The 17,458-nt window shown below is 41.2% G+C and overlaps 1 protein-coding gene across 24 annotated transcripts in view; it reads left to right on the plus strand.

Moving 5' to 3' along the window:
- The window catches only part of LOC147571616 (uncharacterized), a 624,145-nt gene that overhangs the window by 147,332 nt on the left and 459,355 nt on the right, over positions 1 to 17,458 (plus strand). For all 24 annotated transcript variants that reach the window (XR_015247221.1, XR_015247224.1, XR_015247228.1 and 21 more), the window contains exon 2: positions 10,284 to 10,410. The gene's annotated coding sequence lies outside the window, so the exon portion shown is untranslated. The remainder of the gene's footprint in view (positions 1 to 10,283; positions 10,411 to 17,458) is intronic.

Consider the following 17,458-nt stretch of genomic DNA (forward strand, 5'->3'; position numbering starts at 1 on the left):
AAGGTGAAATCCAAGTTCGTTCATTTATTCACTCACTTATTTATTCAATACCTATTCATTGACTACTTTGTGTGTACCAGAAACCATTTGAGGTGCTGAGGACATGGGAGGGAATAAGACAGCAGAGTCCCAATTATGTAGAGCTCACAGTCTATTATGGAGAAACACCAGTAGAGTTAAACAAGATAATTTTAAATGGTGACAAGAGCTGTGAAGAAATAAAGGAGCTATGCCATTATGAATGATTGAAGGGCTATTGTCTAGTGGGAAGGGACAGCGTGAGAGGTGACATCTGAGCTGAGGCCTTAGTGGCAAGAAGAAACCAGCCATGTGCATATCTGGGGAACAAGTTTCCATAAAAGGAGGCTGCAAGGACAAGGTCCTGAGGAGAAATTAGCTTGATATATTTGGCATGTATAAAGAAAACTGGCATGGCTAACACAAGATTCAAGTTAAAGTTCAAGAGGAAGACAGTGCCAAGCCACATACTGTAATCATGCCACAGTAAGCAGTTTGGATTCTATTTTAAGTGTAATAGAAAGCCTCAGGAGACCTACATTCAGGGAAGGACAGTTGATATCATGAGATTTGAGTTGTTGTTGTTTTTTTTTTTTAAAAAAACCACTTCAGCACTCAAAATTATATAGAAACTGGGAGTCCAGTTTTAAGAAAATGTGCAACTACTTCAGGAGAAAGTTACTGGGAACCACAAAAGAACTAAAGAAATGGTAGGATATACCATATACATGGAAAGGAAAGACCAATATTATAAAATGCTGATTTTTACCGAAGAAAGGATTTATAAATTCATTGAGGTTCTGAACAAAATCCCAACAGCATTCTAAAATTGAATGGAAATGTAAAAATGCAAGAATTTGGGGCACCTGGGTGGCTCAGTCAGTTAAGTAACCAACTTCGGCTCAGGTCATGATCTCATGGTTCGTGAGTTAAAGCCCCATGTCAGCCTCTGTGCTGGTAGCTAAGGGCCTGGAACCTGCTTTGGATTCTGTCTCCCTCTCTCTGCCCCTGCCCCCCAAAAAATAAGTAAGCATTACAATTTTTTAAAAAATAATAAATAAAAAAAATTCAAGAACGTAATAAGGGAGGTTTGCAAAAGAAGAAGAAGGAAGGAATGCTTCCCCTAATTATCAAAATATTTATAAAACCATAGTAATTAAGACATTATGTTATAGGTATAGGGGTATTGAAAAATAGGTCAGTGGGACAGAATAGAGACTGAACAAATATAGACCCTTCCCTGTAGACCCTATAGACACAGGAAGCATTGAAATTCAGAATGGAAAACATAGAATATCAGAAGTAAATGAGTATCAGAAGTAAGTTATTTCTCCTTATGGAATAATAAACTTCCAGATTTACACTTCGTACAAAAATAAATTGAGGTGAATTGAAAACCTAAGTATAAAATGTAAAAGTTCAAAACCTGTAGGTAGATAAAAAGAAGGTATCTTTATACCGTTAGGATAACATAGATTTTGTAAGCTAGAGACACAAAACCACTCAAGAATGATGAAGTTGATGGATTTCACTATGTCAAAATGTATAACTTCTGCACAAAATAATGCCATAAAATTAAAAGGCAAGTGACAAACCAATAGAAGATATTTGCAACCTGAAATAACTGACAAAAGCCAGGTTTCTAGAATCTCGAGCAAATTCCTGTAAATCAATAAGGAAGAGTCAAACTACCCAGTAGGAAAAATGGGCCACTTACTAACAGTCCGTGTCTTGAGGGGAAGACATGAATGAGTAATAAAAATGTGAAAAGGCTTTCCACATCACTGATAAAAGCAAGAAACGCCAGTTTAGGGGCGCCTGGGTGGCGCAGTCGGTTAAGCGTCCGACTTCAGCCAGGTCACGATCTCGCGGTCCGTGAGTTCGAGCCCCGCATCAGGCTCTGGGCTGATGGCTCAGAGCCTGGAGCCTGTTTCCGATTCTGTGTCTCCCTCTCTCTCTGCCCCTCCCCCGTTCATGCTCTGTCTCTCTCTGTCCCAAAAATAAGTAAATGTTGAAAAAAGAAACGCCAGTTTAAAATCCCAGGATAGCATTTTATGCCTGTCGGAGTAGCAGAAATTCAAAAGGTTGAATTAGACAAGTAAAACTTGGCCAGGAATTGAGATAAACAGCACTTGGAGAATAAATTGTCATCCCCCAGTTGCACTTGAGAATGCACATATTCCACAACAGATTTTCCTGCAGACAGAAAGTTAGCAACATTGTTTCTCCAAGGAGGGGCACTTGGTATTTTTGTGAGGGGCAAGTCTCTGTCCCTCGAGACTTTCATGCACTGTAGAAATTTAGCATCCCTGCTCTCCTCCACCCCCAATTCACAAAAGAGCTCTCTCCCATTTTCAGATGCCCCCAGGAGAGCTGGACTTAACCAGGACAAAGTCCTGCAGGTATACATAGGGCTGTCACAATACTAATGGGCCGGGACAGCCTCTGCCACTGAACAGAGGGATCTGGACTCTAGAGGAGGATTGTGAAGGGTGTCCATCGGAGCATCCTTTGTCATGATTGGACCCCACCCAATAGCCATCAGTCCAGAAAAGGAGAATTAAACTATGGTATGGTTGTATTATAGAGTGCCATACAACAGTCAATGACCTAGATCTGTATGGACCAAAATGAAGATGTCTCACAAACAATGTGGAGTACAGTGTAATATACAGCATGCTATACTTTATAAAAACTGTAAAACCTACACTACTGTAGGATATGTTGTTTTGGACACACACACACACACACACACACACACACACACACAGGCATATCCATGTGTGAACTGGAGGGGTTTAAGTTCCATGTGGTTCTGTTTCTCAAAAGAGTTAATGAATGCGAAGAACAACATTAGTTCATTTTGAGTGACGGCACAGTGACGCGGACAGGAGTTTGTCACATCATCCTTTGCGTAATACTGTATTTTCGCCAGCACTCAGGCTGCTGAGTGGACAGTGGATGGGGCGAATGGAAGGGTGAGTATGGGAGTGAGCATGGGGACAAGGGGGCAGTGAGGCTGTGCTGGAAGAAGACTCGGGCTCGGGAGGAGCCAAGTGAGGACCCGAGCATCCCTGCCAATACTACTTTGAACTCCAAGGGCACGTGACCACTTTTCTGCTTCATTTCTCTATCACCTAAAGGTCTTTCTGGAATAACACTTCCCTTTATTGCTTCCTCTAATTCCAAGCTATGATGTTGTCACCTACGCAGGCCAAAGATTTGTTGGCTGCTTTTTTTTTTTTTTTTTTTTTTTTTTTTTTTTTTTAGCAGAATGAGACATTCTGTATAAACAATTTAAGCCCTCTCTATCCCCATCCCTGCAATTACGCTCCTACATTTTTTTAAATTTTTTTTCTGGAGCATTTTTTATTGTGGTAAAATATACATAATGTAAATCTTACCATTCTAGGGTCACCTGGGTGGCTCAGTTGGTTAAGTGTCCGACGCTTGGTTTTGGCTCAGGTCATGATCTCACGGTTTGTGGGATGGAGCCCTGTTACGGGCTCTGCACTGACAGTGTGGAGCCTGCTTAGGATTCTCTCTCTGTCTCTGTCTCTCTGCCCTTCCCTTGTTTGTGCTCTTTCCTCTCTCAAGCTTAAAAAAAAAAGTTTACCCTTCCGACTATTTTTAAATATGCAGTTCAGCAGCGTTAAGTACATTCACAGTGTTGTAAAACCTTCATGGCCATGGGTCTCCAGAATCTTTTCCATCACTCCAAATTGAAACTCTGCGCCCATTAAACAATCACTTCCATTCCTCAGTCCCCTATGCTCTGATAACCTCTGTTCTACTCTCCATCTGTATGAATTTGACTACTCGAGGCACCGCATGCAAGTGAAATCATACAATATTTGTCCTATTGCATCTGGTTCATTCCAGTTACCATAGTGTTTTTAAAATTCATCCACAATGTAGCATGTATCAGGATTCCATTCTGTTTAAAAATGGATACTGCTCCATTGTATGTATATACCACGTTTTGTTTATCCATTTATCTTGTCAGTGGACACTTGGATTATTCCTGCCTTTGGGCTACTGTGAACAATATAACATATAATGCAGCTATGAACAGGTGCACAACCGTCTGCTTTCAGTTCTTTGGGGTATGTACCCAGAAGCAGAATTCTTGTATCTTGTGGTAATTTTATGTTTAATTTTTTAAGGAGCTTTCAAATCATTTTCTACAAAGGCTGCACCATTTTACATCCCCATCTGCAATGCGTTCTAACTTCTCCTCATTTTCACCAACATTTATTATTTTTCACTTAAAAAAAAATATCCCACCTAATGGGTATTAAGTGGTGTCTTATTGCGGCTTTGTCCTACACTTCTTTTATAATTAGTGTTAAGAAAGCCTCATACATGTCTTCTGTTCAGTTGATTGGTCCCTAATACCCATGTATTTTAGTATTTCTTCATTTCTTTAAATGCATGCCATGAAACACAGGTCCTATTATAAGCTTCTGGCACTGGGGGCTTGGGGGCATGAGATGGGAGAGGTTAAATTGGGAAACAGTGCAAACAACAACGACAACAACCACCTCCTGCAAAGTCACAGCGAGTGCATATTTAACTTTGGCAAATTGAAGACGTTAGTGTGAGTTGGTATCCTGACCCTCCTGGCAGTTCTCAGTGTCTTCAAGCGTCTTACCATGCCGAGGGCGATTCGTAGGCATGTTTTTATACAGGGGCCCGTAAAGAAAGCCAACTCTTTCATGTGGTGCTCAAAAGCAATTTTATCTGTCGCAACTTTGAAGGAAAACCTGGCCATGTTGATGATGACGTGCGATGGTAGACTGTATGGTGTGGCACTTTCCCTAAGGGATTCCCAGTGTTCGTTCTGATCATTCACAGTTTTCAGTTTGAACTAACTTTAGAAATTACTTCCAATGCAAGATGCAGTTTTACTGTATATCCTCCCCTTGAAGTTTGAAGCATATATTTTCCAGACCCTGAAAAGTCCTACAATAAAAAAAAAAAAAAAAAAAAAAAACTCTGACTACCATAGATTAAAGCAGGAGTTGGCAAACTATCTCTGTCAAAGGCCAGATAGTAAATACTTTTGGTCTTGGGTCTCCGGCACAGCTATTCAGCTGTGTAATTGTAGCTCCAGAGCGACCAGAGGCAATCTTTAAATGACTGGATGTGACTGCGTGCCAAAAAACTTTACCTGCAGAAACAGTCAGCAGGCTGGATTTAATTTGCAGGCGATACTTTTCTGACCCCTGGTTTAGACCGTTGTGACCAAAGGTTGTTGAATCATGACCTTTCCCACCTTTATTTTTTAAAATTTAAAACCTGTAATAGACCCTTAGGGGCCTGAATTCAAATAGTAGAGGGCTTCGAATCTTTATGGGTGACGCTGAATGTTGATGGCATGTAGCAGGTTTGTTGTTTTTCTAGTACCTGGCTTTGCACTGCTGTGGCAACAGAAATAGTTACTGAGTGGGCAGTATGGACTAAATTGTGTCCTAAGATTCATATGTTGAGGCTCTGACCCCCCGATACTTCAGAATGTCACTATATTTGGAGAGAAAGCCTTCGAAGAGGTAATTAAGTGAAAATGAGACCTTTACAGCAATCTTCGAAAAGAAGAACAAAACTGGAGGTGTCACAATCCCGTATGTCAAGATACACTACAAAGCTGTTGTAATCAAAACAGTATGGTACTGGCACAAAAATAGACACGTGGATCAATGGAACAGAATAGAAAGCCCAGAAATAAACCCATGATTATATGGCCGATTAATCTATGACAGAGGAGGCAATAATATCCAATGGGAAAAAGACCTTCTTTTCAACAAATGGCATTGGGAAAAGTGGACAGCTACATGCAAAAGAATGAAACTGGACCACTGTCTTATACCACACATAACACTAAAATGGACCAAAGCCTAAATGTGACCCCTGAAACCATAAAATTCCTAGAAGAAAACATAGGCAGCGATCTCTTTGACATCAGCCATAGAGACATTTTTCTAGATGTTTCCTTTGGTAAGGGAAATAAAAGCAAGTTAAACTGTTGGGACTACCCCAAAATAAAAAGCTTTTGCACAGGAAAGGAAACCAGCAACAAAACGAAAAGACAACCTGCTGAATGGGGGGAGATATTTGCAAGTGATGTATCCAATAAGGAATTAATATCTAAATTATACCAAGAATTTCTACAACCCAACACACAAAAAACAAATGATCCAATTTAAAAATGGGCAGAAGACATGATAAACATTTTTCCAAAGATGATATACAGATGGCCAACGAACTTGTGAAAAGATGCTCAACGTCACTAATCATCAGAAAAATACAAAGCAAAACCGCAGTGAGATATCACCATACACCTGTAAGAATGGCTAAAATCAACAACATGAGAAACAACAAGTGTTGGCAAGAATGTGGAGAAAAAGGAACCTTCGTGCACTGTTGATGGGAAGGCAAACTGGTATAACCACTGTGGAAAACAGTATGGACGTCCCTCAAAATATTAAAAATAGAATTACCATATGATCCGGTAATTCCACTGGTAGGTGTATACCCAAAGAAAATAAAAATACTAATTCAAAAAGATACATGCACCTCAGGAGAAACCAAACCTTGTTGCCACCTTGACCTTGGACTTCCAGCCTCTAGAACTGTGAAGGCTGTTCAAACCACTCAGTATATGGCATTTGTTATGACAGCCTAAGCAAAGAGGTGATCATATCTCAGGCATCCTAACTCACTGAGACCTTGAACTTATTTGCTCACCTGTAGGTTCTTAATATGACAAGTATCCTTCACTGAATTTTATGGGTGAAGTTACATGATATGTTCTAATTGCATTTGCATATTTGGTATATTCAAAGATCTTAAGACATTTCCCTCCTACACATTAAGAGTTGAATTGTTGAATATACTCCCATAGTGCTTTTAACTTATGTTTCCTCTGTTCTCTTCTTTAGTCTTCTTTAAAACACTATCCATTCCGTTTCTATTCTTGGGATCTGGAGTTTTCAAAGAGATGCATATTTCCTGGGTTTACAGTTGCTGCTCATTACAGGTAGGAAGTCAGAGTATATCGGGCCATGGAACCAAAGAACTTACTAGCTATTGTAGATAAGGTTGCTATAAACATAAGGGTGCATGTATCCCTTGGAATTAGTGTTTTTGTATTTTGGGGTAAATACCCAGTAGTGCAACTGCTGGCTCATAGGGTAGTTCTATTGTTAACTTTTTAATGAAACTCCACACTGTTTTTCCAGAATGGCAGCACCGGTTTGCATTCCAAGTGTCCATCAATAGATGAATGGATAAAGACATGGTGTGTGTACGTGTGTATATAAAATGGAATACTATCCAGTTATAAAAAGGAATGAAATATTGCCATTTGCAGTGACATGGATGGAGCTAGAAATTACAATGCTAAGTGAAATAAGTCATTCACTTTCGAATGTCCCCTCTCTGTAAAGAGAGATTTCCTGTTATTGTTCCTTTCCAATCTTACTCTAATAAACTTTTACCTGCTGCTTAAAAAGAAAGAAAGAAAGAAAGAAAGAAAGAAAGAAAGAAAGAAAGAAAGAAAGAAAAAAAGAAAGGAAGAAAGAAATCAGTCAGTCAGAGAAAGACAAATACCATAGGATTTCACTGATATGTGGAATTTAAGAAGCAAAACAAATGAGCAAAGGAAAAAAGAGAGACAAATTAAGAAGCAGGCTCTTTTTTTTTTATTAGTTTTCTTTATTTTTGAGAGGCAGAGAGAGACAGAGTGTGAGCAGGAAAGGGGCAGAGAGAGACGGAGACACATCATCGGAAGCAGGCTCCAGGCTCTAAGCTGTCAGTACAGAGCCCGATGCGGGGCTGAACTCACGAACCGAACCGTAAGAGCATGACCTGAGCTGAAGTCGGATGCTCACCTGACTGAGCCACCCAGGTGCCGGAAGCAGACTCTTAATAAAAGAGAACAAACCGATGGTTACCAGAAGGGAGGTAGGTGGGGGGGGGGGGGGGGGGGGGATGGGTGAAATAGGTGATGGAGGTTAAGGAGTGCACTTGTGATGAGCACCAGGTGATGTATAGAAGTGTTGAATCACTATATCATACACCTGAAACTATTACAACACTGTATATTAACTGTACGGGAATTAAAATAAAAAAACAAAAACAACAAAGAACTTACTAGCTGTGTGTCACCTCAAATAAAGTATCCTCTTGCCGTGACTCAGTTTCCTCATCTTCATAAGATAATGATTCCTATATGATTTTCACAGTTCCCAGAAGCATTAGCTGCAATGTAAGTGCTATGCCCTGTGCACTAAATGGCTTATGGTGGGCACTCAATAAATGATTGCCTTTCTCTCTCTTCTGCCCTGTGATCCAGGCTGCTTGTTATATCACTATTTACAAGGTCTAACCCCCAGTCCAGGAACTTATGTAACCTGGTGGACACATGGAAGTTGTAGTGAGACGTTTTGATAAAGCAGAAAACGTACAGAGTCACGACGGTGCCAGTTCTCCATGTGGTTCTCCTGCAGGTCCCCTTCCCTCTCTCGAAGCCTCAGTTATCTTACCGTAAAGTGGGGGCTGGGACTACACTATCCCTCTCGTATCTTCTATACCCAGTATTTTCCCTGCAAGCCATGGGGTCTAAGGAGATGGCTGGATGTGAGAGGTCTTCATTCTGATTTCATCCTACCCAAACCATTACTGCAGTCCCATGGCTACACTCTATCAACATTAGATCCCACTATTTAAATTTAATTTTTTTTGTTAGCATTTTATTTTTTTTTTTTAATTTTTTTTTTTTTCAACGTTTATTTATTTTTGGGACAGAGAGAGACAGAGCATGAACGGGGGAGGGGCAGAGAGAGGGAGACACAGAATCAGAAACAGGCTCCAGGTTCTGAGCCATCAGCCCAGAGCCTGACGCGGGGCTCGAACTCACGGACCGCAAGATCGTGACCTGGCTGAAGTCGGACGCTTAACCGACTGCGCCACCCAGGCGCCCCTGTTAGCATTTTAATATTGAATTTAACACACCTCACATAAAATTAGGGTCTTACTGGCTTTAAGATTCAAAGATAAGTAAATTAGTTTGTTTCCTAAAATCTATTTTTGTCCTAAAAGGATACTGCAAATATTGCCCACAAGAAACTCCCAGCTGGGGTACCTGGGTGGCTCAGTCCATTAAGCATCCAACGCTTGGTTCTGGCTCAGGTCATGAGCTCATGGTTTGTGAATTCGAGCCCTGCATCAGGCTCTCTGCTGACAGCGCAGAGATTCTCTGTCACCCTCTCTCCGCTCCTTCCGCACTCATGCTCTTTCTCTCAATATAATAAATAAACATTAAAAAGAAAAGAAAAGAAACTCTCAGCTCTCATTGTGGTGGAGCCCCTGGAATATCTCGTTCCTGTTAGAAAAGATGGGTGTATCATATGGCGTCAGTAAGGAGACAGGAGCAAAGGTGCTGATGAACAAATTGTCCTGAATTCTTTCTGCTTGTGGCCGCCATCTTCCACTTCACGCCTGTGTCCATGTCCAGGGAGAGCTGAGGCTCAGGTGGAATGGGGAGGTGCAGTGCGGGATGGGTGGACAAGTCGAGTTTTATCCACTCACACGGCAAAACAGCGAATGCCACACCTGCTGCTTCCGCCTTCTTGTCCACTTTTTACACACTCCTGGGTGTGAAACAGTTTGGCCCACAGCTGACAAGAAGCACACTTCCTGACTTAAGGAGAGCTTCCGAGGGATAGCTGTTTCCTTTTCTTTTCTAGAGAAAATGACAAATACATATAAATGAGCATCTTAGGGCGCAAGACACACACTAAATTTCATCAGTATTCATGACATGTGCTTCATTCTCTCCACAACTGACATCTGTTAAAAACGAGATTTGGGAGTGCTATCCTGGTTCCAGTAATTCTGTAACATGGATTCTGCGCTGATGCTTTATTGATTTCTCCCACTTTTGTCACCCTGAATTTACAACTACTGTAGATAACTTTCAGCCCTGTGGAATCTCCTTCTACAGAGACGGTAACACTGTCTATTCAATGAAATGCATTATGTAAGAGGCCAAATCACTTAGTTGTTGAGAAGAGCCTCAATTTCATTTGTATGTCAAGATAGCTCTATTTTAAATCTCGTTAGGTAAATTTCTAAAACGGTGATTAAACCGTAGCCAGCCAAGGGAAAACTAGAAATAAATTAGAAGTGTCACTGATTTGAGAACTCTAGTTCTTTCCTGCGTGCCTACAGAAATTAAGGAGCGTCTCTTTTCTGGGTTACAGGCTTTGGTGAGAAATCCGGAAGAAAGAATGTGTGAAAGAAAAAGATGACAACTATGCATGGCAAACAAAATCCGAAGATTATTACAGTGAAAGCAAGAGGAAGTCAGAAGAATACCTACTACTAAAGGTAAGTGGACACCTGTAAATGCTGAACTCTGATGCTGAACAGGAAAGTGGGTTTCTACACGTATGTGTGTGAGTGTACAGAGACTTACCAAGTGGGGATAGGATAGGATAGGATAGGATAGGATAGGATAGGATAGGATAGGATAGGATAGGATACATAATATGATCTACCATCAAAATATCTGTGTTCTAGAAATGAGGAAGAAAATTAGTAAATACAGTTAATTCCTTACTCTCAAATAAAAGCTAGCTGCCCAAAAGTTGAAAAATAGACTTACCTTTTACAAAGGGGTTCTCTTTTCAGAAAGCAAAACAAACAAAAGCCAAAATAACCGATGTACTAACTAACTGTGCTGTGCCGTTGACACATTTCCTACAATATATTTCCAATATTTTATACACACAGTTGTAAAGTTATTATCTTTTTGTTCTCAGTTGAACACTGACCGGCTTAAGTCCAGAGGACAATTGAGCAAGCTAATAGTTGATTATTTTTATACATGCAGTGATTTTTGTCCTTAGCTTTCTTGTAGTACAGGTGTGCTCTGTACCTTTAGTGTTAGTCCTTTGCGTCTTTCCCCTATTTTCCATGGCTGAGAACTGTTAGGGGCTACAGTGTTCTAGAACCACCTCTAGGAATGTTCACCAGGGGAGAGAACCTTCAGAAGTGTGCAGAGTTGGAGCACATTGCCTTTCTCTTGATCCCACAAAATCAAGCTGACCAACCCTGTAAGGAGGGGGAGTCCCTTAGCATCCACAAGAGTCTTGGTAACAGCTTTGCAAATCCCGTGATTATATTTGCTGAAGGGTGTCCATCAAAGAGGGCGTCCTCTCTGTATCTGAGCATTTCCTTCTACAAAGTCCATTCTATTTTGAGAAGCCAGTGCTAGGAAAAAGCTTGGCGTCTCCTAAGGAGCTTGAATGATCTCATGGCAAACCTACAGAGAATGATGTAACTGGTCACCCTAACCTTTGGTGACCAACAAACACAACCAAATTCAAACCTGCTTTGATCCTTATCTCCTGCTCTCTGGTTTCCATTCTGCCCGCATCTTGCTATATGCCTGGACTGTGTCAGGATCTTTTACGTTCCAGTGAAAGAAATCTTTTTTTTTCAATATATGAAGTTTATTGTCAAATTGGTTTCCATACAACACCCAGTGCTCATCCCAAAAGCTGCCCTCCTCAATACCCATCACCCACCCTCCCCTCCCTCTCACCCCCCATCAACCCTCAGTTTGTTCTCAGTTTTTAAGAGTCTCTTATGCTTTGGCTCTCTTCCACTCTAACCTCTTTTTTTTTTTTCCTTCCCCTCCCCCATGGGTTTCTGTTAAGTTTCTCAGGATCCACATAAGAGTGAAACCATATGGTATCTGTCTTTCTCTGTATGGCTTATTTCACTTAGCATCACACTCTCCAGTTCCATCCATGTTGCTACAAAGGGCCATATTTCATCCTTTCTCATTGCCACGTAGTAGTCCATTGTGTATGTAAACCACAATTTCTTTATCCATTCATCAGTTGATGGACATTTAGGCTCTTTCCATAATTTGGCTATTGTTGAGAGTGCTGCTATAAACATTGGGGTACAAGTGCCCCTATGCATCAGCACTCCTGTATCCCTTGGGTAAATTCCTAGCAGTGCTATTGCTGGGTCATAGGGTAGGTCTGTTTTTAATTTTCTGAGGAACCTCCACACTGTTTTCCAGAGTGGCTGCACCAATTTGCATTCCCACCAACAGTGCAAAAGGCTTCCCGTTTCTCCACATCCTTGCCAGCATCTATAGTCTCCTGATTTGTTCATTTTGGCCACTCTGACTGGCGTGAGGTGATATCTGAGTGTGGTTTTGATTTGTATTTCCCTGATGAGGAGCGACGTTGAGCATCTTTTCGTGTGCCTGTTGGCCATCCGGATGTCTTCTTTAGAGAAGTGTCAATTCATGTTTCCTGCCCATTTCTTCACTGGATTATTTGTTTTTCGGGTGTGGAGTTTGGTGAGCTCTTTATAGATTTTGGATACTAGCCCTTTGTCCGATATGTCATTTGCAAATATCTTTTCCCATTCCGTTGGTTGCCTTTTAGTTTTGTTGGTTGTTTCCTTTGCTGTGCAGAAGCTTTTTATCTTCATAAGGTCCCAGTAGTTCACTTTTGCTTTTAATTCCCTTGTCTTTGGGGATGGGTCAAGTAAGAAATTGCTACGGCTGAGGTCAGAGAGGTCTTTTCCTGCTTTCTCCTCTAGGGTTTGGATGGTTTCCTGTCTCACATTCAGGTCCTTTATCCATTTTGAATTTATTTTTGTGAGTGGTGTGAGAAAGTGGTCTAGTTTCAATCTTCTGCATGTTGCTGTCCAGTTCTCCCAGCACCATTTGTTAAAGAGACTGTCTTTTTTCCATTGGATATTCTTTCCTGCTTCATCAAAGATTAGTTGGCCATCCGTTTGTGAGTCTAGTTCTGGGGTTTCTGTTCTATTCCATTGGTCTATGTGTCTGTTTTTGTGCCAATACCATGCTGTCTTAATGATGACAGCTTTGTAGTAGAGGCTAAAGTCTGGGATTTTGATGCCTCCTGCTTTGGTCGTCGTCTTCAAAATTACTTTGGCTATTTGGGGCCTTTTGTGGTTCCATATGAATTTCAGGATTGCTTGTTCTAGTTTCGAGAAGAATGCTGGTGCAATTTTGATTGGGATTGCAATGAATGTGTAGATAGCTTTGGGCAAAGAGAGAGATTCAGTGGACCACGTCACTGACCTTCAGACATCGCTGGGTCTCAACAGGTATTCTCAGAGCCCCATTTCTCCATCTCTAGATTTTGTGTGCTTCCTTCATCTTAATTTAAAAACAAACTTTTTTTAATGTTTATTTATTTGTGTGTGTGTGTGTGTGTGACAGAGAGAGAGAGAGAGAGAGAGAGAGAGAGCGCATGAGCAGGGGAAGGGCAGAGAGAGAGAGGGAGATACAGAATCGGAAGCAGGCTCCAGGCTCCCAACTGCCAGCCCAGAGCCGCATACAGGCCTTGAACCTGAGAACTGCGAGATCATGACCTGAGTCCGAGTCAAATGCTTAACCCACAGAGCCACGCAGGAGCCCTCTCATCCTAATTTTAAGATAGGCTTTTTGCCTGGGCTGGCAGCCCTAATGCAGCATGTCCTTAACTTGTAGACCCCAGAGAGTGGGACAGCTGTAGTTCTTCACAAGGTTGGAAGAAACCTTAGAGAGGTCTGTGATTGGTCTCAGATAGCATGCCCGTCCCTGCACCAATCACGTTGGCCAGGCCGAGTGGTGCTCTGACAGATCACTCTGGGATCACATATTCACTGCCGGCCGTGGGAAGAGTCAAGTACATCCAAATCTCACAGACAGTACAGGACCCCCTTCCAGCAGGTGTGTTTGTGTACATGGTGTATTTGAGGGGGAGTTCTTCAAAAGACAAGTTTGTAAACAGACAACAACCATAATGAAAAACCCTCCACGCCCCTGATTCTAATCTGTATTGTTCCTGGTTTGGGTGTATGATTGTTTCTATCTACTTGGCTGCCTCAAACCCTTCGTGAGATGCGGTGGAATAAGTAAATGATAAGATGTGTAACATGACTGAAAAGACACATCAGCGCATCTCTCCTTACAAAAGGAGGGTGGGGTCGGCAGAGAGAGCCGTCGGCCAACCTAGTACCAAACTGAGCTGTGGAATGAGCTGCCAGTGGAAAGCTTATCTAGGACCTCCTTCAGACTTCCATTCCGTGATGCGTGTGCTTGTTTAAACAATGACCCCACCTCCATTCGTGGATGTTGAAGAGGGACTCATGATAAAGCAAATACCATTTCCCAGATTGAGAACCAAAGCGGACAAGGAAGACACCAGCCCAGGTTTCACATCTCAGAATTCTCGGTTTGGTTTTTGCCATTCTCTCTTCTTCCTCTCTTACAGGGTCTCTCAGCCTTGACTTTTTTTTTTTTTTAATGTTTGTTTATTTTTGAGAGTCAGAGGGGGTAGGGAGGGGCAGAGAGAGAGAGAGAGACGAGACAGAGGATCCAAAGCAGTCTCTAAGCTGTCAGCCGAGAGCCTGATGCAGGGCTCGGACTCACGAAGCATCAGATCATGACCTGAGGCGAAGTCGGATGCTCAACTCACTGAGCCACCCAGGGGCCCTGACCCTTTGGACATCTTAAGCCAGATAATTCTTTGTTGTGGGAGCTGCCCTGTACATTGTACAGGGTTTAGCAACATCCTTAACCTCTATCCACTAGATGCCAGTTACACACCCACTCCCCAATTATGACAACTAAAAATGTCTCCAGAAATTGTCAGATGTCCGTGGGGGTCAGGGTTGGGGGGGGGGGGGCAAAGCCATCCTGATTGAACCCAATACTCCATTAGAATGTGGCTTCTGAGAGAAGGGAACATATGTGACTTGGCCACTGTTGAATGCTTCTACCTAGCACATTGTCTGGAACTTAGTAAGTGCTCCATGAATATATATTTTTTTCCCAGTAAATCTTTGTTGACTGAATGAACTGGCCCACTTTGAATTCGTGTCTAGGTGCTCTTGGCCTCCAAGCAGCCACATTTCTTCGTGTTAAGGGAACCAAAATCAGCAATTTGTGTAAAGTCTTACCTTGTTTCAGGTGTATGACAAACAATAAACGTTAGCTCCTGGCATTACCGTGATTATGACCATCTCCTTCCTGGAGTGGTGCTTAGCCCCAAGCCATGTGGTTATTTTGCGCTGAAAATCATCACTGTTTCTTGAACCACAGGTAGGGACTCAGTTGAACTACTGGAGAATGGGAGAGCAGCAGACATCAAGGGGGTGTCTGAAGGACTTTTGGGGGAGTTCTCTGTGAAATGACATCGCCATGGGCTTTTCTTAGAGCCGGAGGTCTTTTACTAGAGAGCAAGTGCGGAACTTAAACGGTTTCTTATTTTGGAAGAGCATTGTACTCTCTGAGCCTGGTGTTTGGAAGTTGTAGGACCTTTTTCAGTGTCAACATGCCTGGGGAGCCGCCCTGGCCTGACGTCCCCAGAAGCTGACTCTGAGACAAGGATTTGAGGGCAAGTCATGTTTTTAGGAGGGGATCCCAGAAAACAGTTAAGTGTTTCAAGGTAACAAGGTAGGGAAGCCAATGTGTCAGGCCACTTACCACCGGGGTGACTGGAGCTGGGGTCCTGCTGGGGACTCGGAGAGCAGGACGTGCCTTCAGAGTCATTGCATCTGAGAGGCAGGGAAGGTGGGGAGTTGAGCCATCACGTTCTAGTTCAGCACTGGTCAAGGGCTGCTTCCAGAGGCACTGATGCTCTGGCACTTCTGGGTTGCCTTGCGTGGGAACCAAGCATGTTCTCCAAACAGGGCGAAAGTTACCAGGCAGAAGGTCGCAGGTGTTTGCAGCTGGTGGCACTGGCTGGAGGGGTGGGTGCTGACAGGTTGCTGGCAAGGCACTGGCAATATCTGCTGTGGGACATTGGGTGGACAGGGGTGATGGTGCTAAAATCCTACAGCATATAAAGGAGACCCTCACAAGGAAGCATCATCTCACCCTGAATAGACATCCCTCTGGGAAACATGATAAATGAAAATGGGTATTTCCTTTCTCCTCTGGATTCCGGCAAGAAAGAACCATTTCTGTTGTTTCCTTTTATAAAAACAATAACTGTTATTTTTTTCCTGGTTATTAATGGCATAGTTGCTCCGTGTAGAAAATGCAGAGTACAAGAAGAAAGTCCCTGAAACACATACAACTTACTGCATCTCCTTTTTATTCCCTTTATAGGCAGTAGAAGTCATGGCTAGAAAAAAACGGAGTTGAAAGGCAGTCTTGGGTTCAAACCAAAGTCCAAAACTTACTAGCTGTGTGGCCTCGAACAAGCTAGTTAATGTCTCTAAGCCTTTGTTTCCCCAACTGAAAAATGGGGATAATGATATAGGGTTGTTTTGAGAATTAAACGAGATAGTTTAGAGAGTATCTGGTTTATAAGTAAGCACTCATCAAATAGGGTATCTCCTTTTAGAAATGAGAATAATATCAGCTCGTCTTTATGAATTAAAATTCTTCATATTCTCTTTCCGTGTTTTGTGTTTTGTTTTGTTTAGAATTATTTCATTAGTCTGTTCTTAAGACTTAAAACTTTTCACAAAGTTTTTTAATTTTAAGTTATTTAAATTTAATATTTAAATAATATTTAAATTTAAATATTTAAATTTAATATTTAAAATTAGGTATTTTAATTTTAAGTTATTAAAATTAAGTTAATTTTAATTTTTAAGTTATTTTATTTATTTATTTTTAAAGTTTTTATTTTATTTTGATTTTATTTTTTATTTTTTAAAATTTACATCCAAATTAGTTAGCAAATAGTGAAACAATGATTTCACAAAGTTTTTTAATTTTATTTAAATTTAATATTTAAATAATATTTAAATTTAATATTTAAAATTAAGTATTTTAATTTTAAGTTATTAAAATTAAGTTAATTTTAATTTTTAAGTTATTTTATTTATTTATTTTTAAAGTTTTTATTTTATTTTGATTTTATTTTTTATTTTTTAAAATTTACATCCAAATTAGTTAGCATATAGTGAAACAATGATTTCAGGAGTAGATTCCTTAATGCCCCTTACCCATTTAGCCCATCCCCCCTCCCACAACCCCTCCAGGAACCCTCAGTTTGTTCTCCATATTTATGAGTCTCTTCTGTTTTGTCCCCCTCCCTGTTTTTATAGTATTTTTGTTTCCCTTCCCTTATGTTCATCTGTTTTGTCTCTTTAAGCCCTCATATGAGTGAAATCATATGATTTTTGTCTTTCTCTAATTTCACTTAGCATAATACCCTCCAGTTCCATCCACATAGTTGCAAATGGCAAGATTTCATTCTTTTTGATTGCCGGGTAATACTCCATTGTATATATATACACCACATCTTCTTTATCCGTTCATCCATCGATGGACATTTGGGCTCTTTCCATACTTTGGCTATTGTGGATGTGCTGCTATAAACATGGGGGTGCATGTGTCCCTTCGAAACAGCACACCTGTATCCCTTATCTAAATGCCTAG

Source organism: Puma concolor, unplaced genomic scaffold, assembly GCF_028749965.1.
Source record: "Puma concolor isolate L17-30 unplaced genomic scaffold, mPumCon1.1.hap2 unalloc_scaffold_14, whole genome shotgun sequence".
NCBI classification, from domain to species: domain Eukaryota; kingdom Metazoa; phylum Chordata; class Mammalia; order Carnivora; family Felidae; genus Puma; species Puma concolor.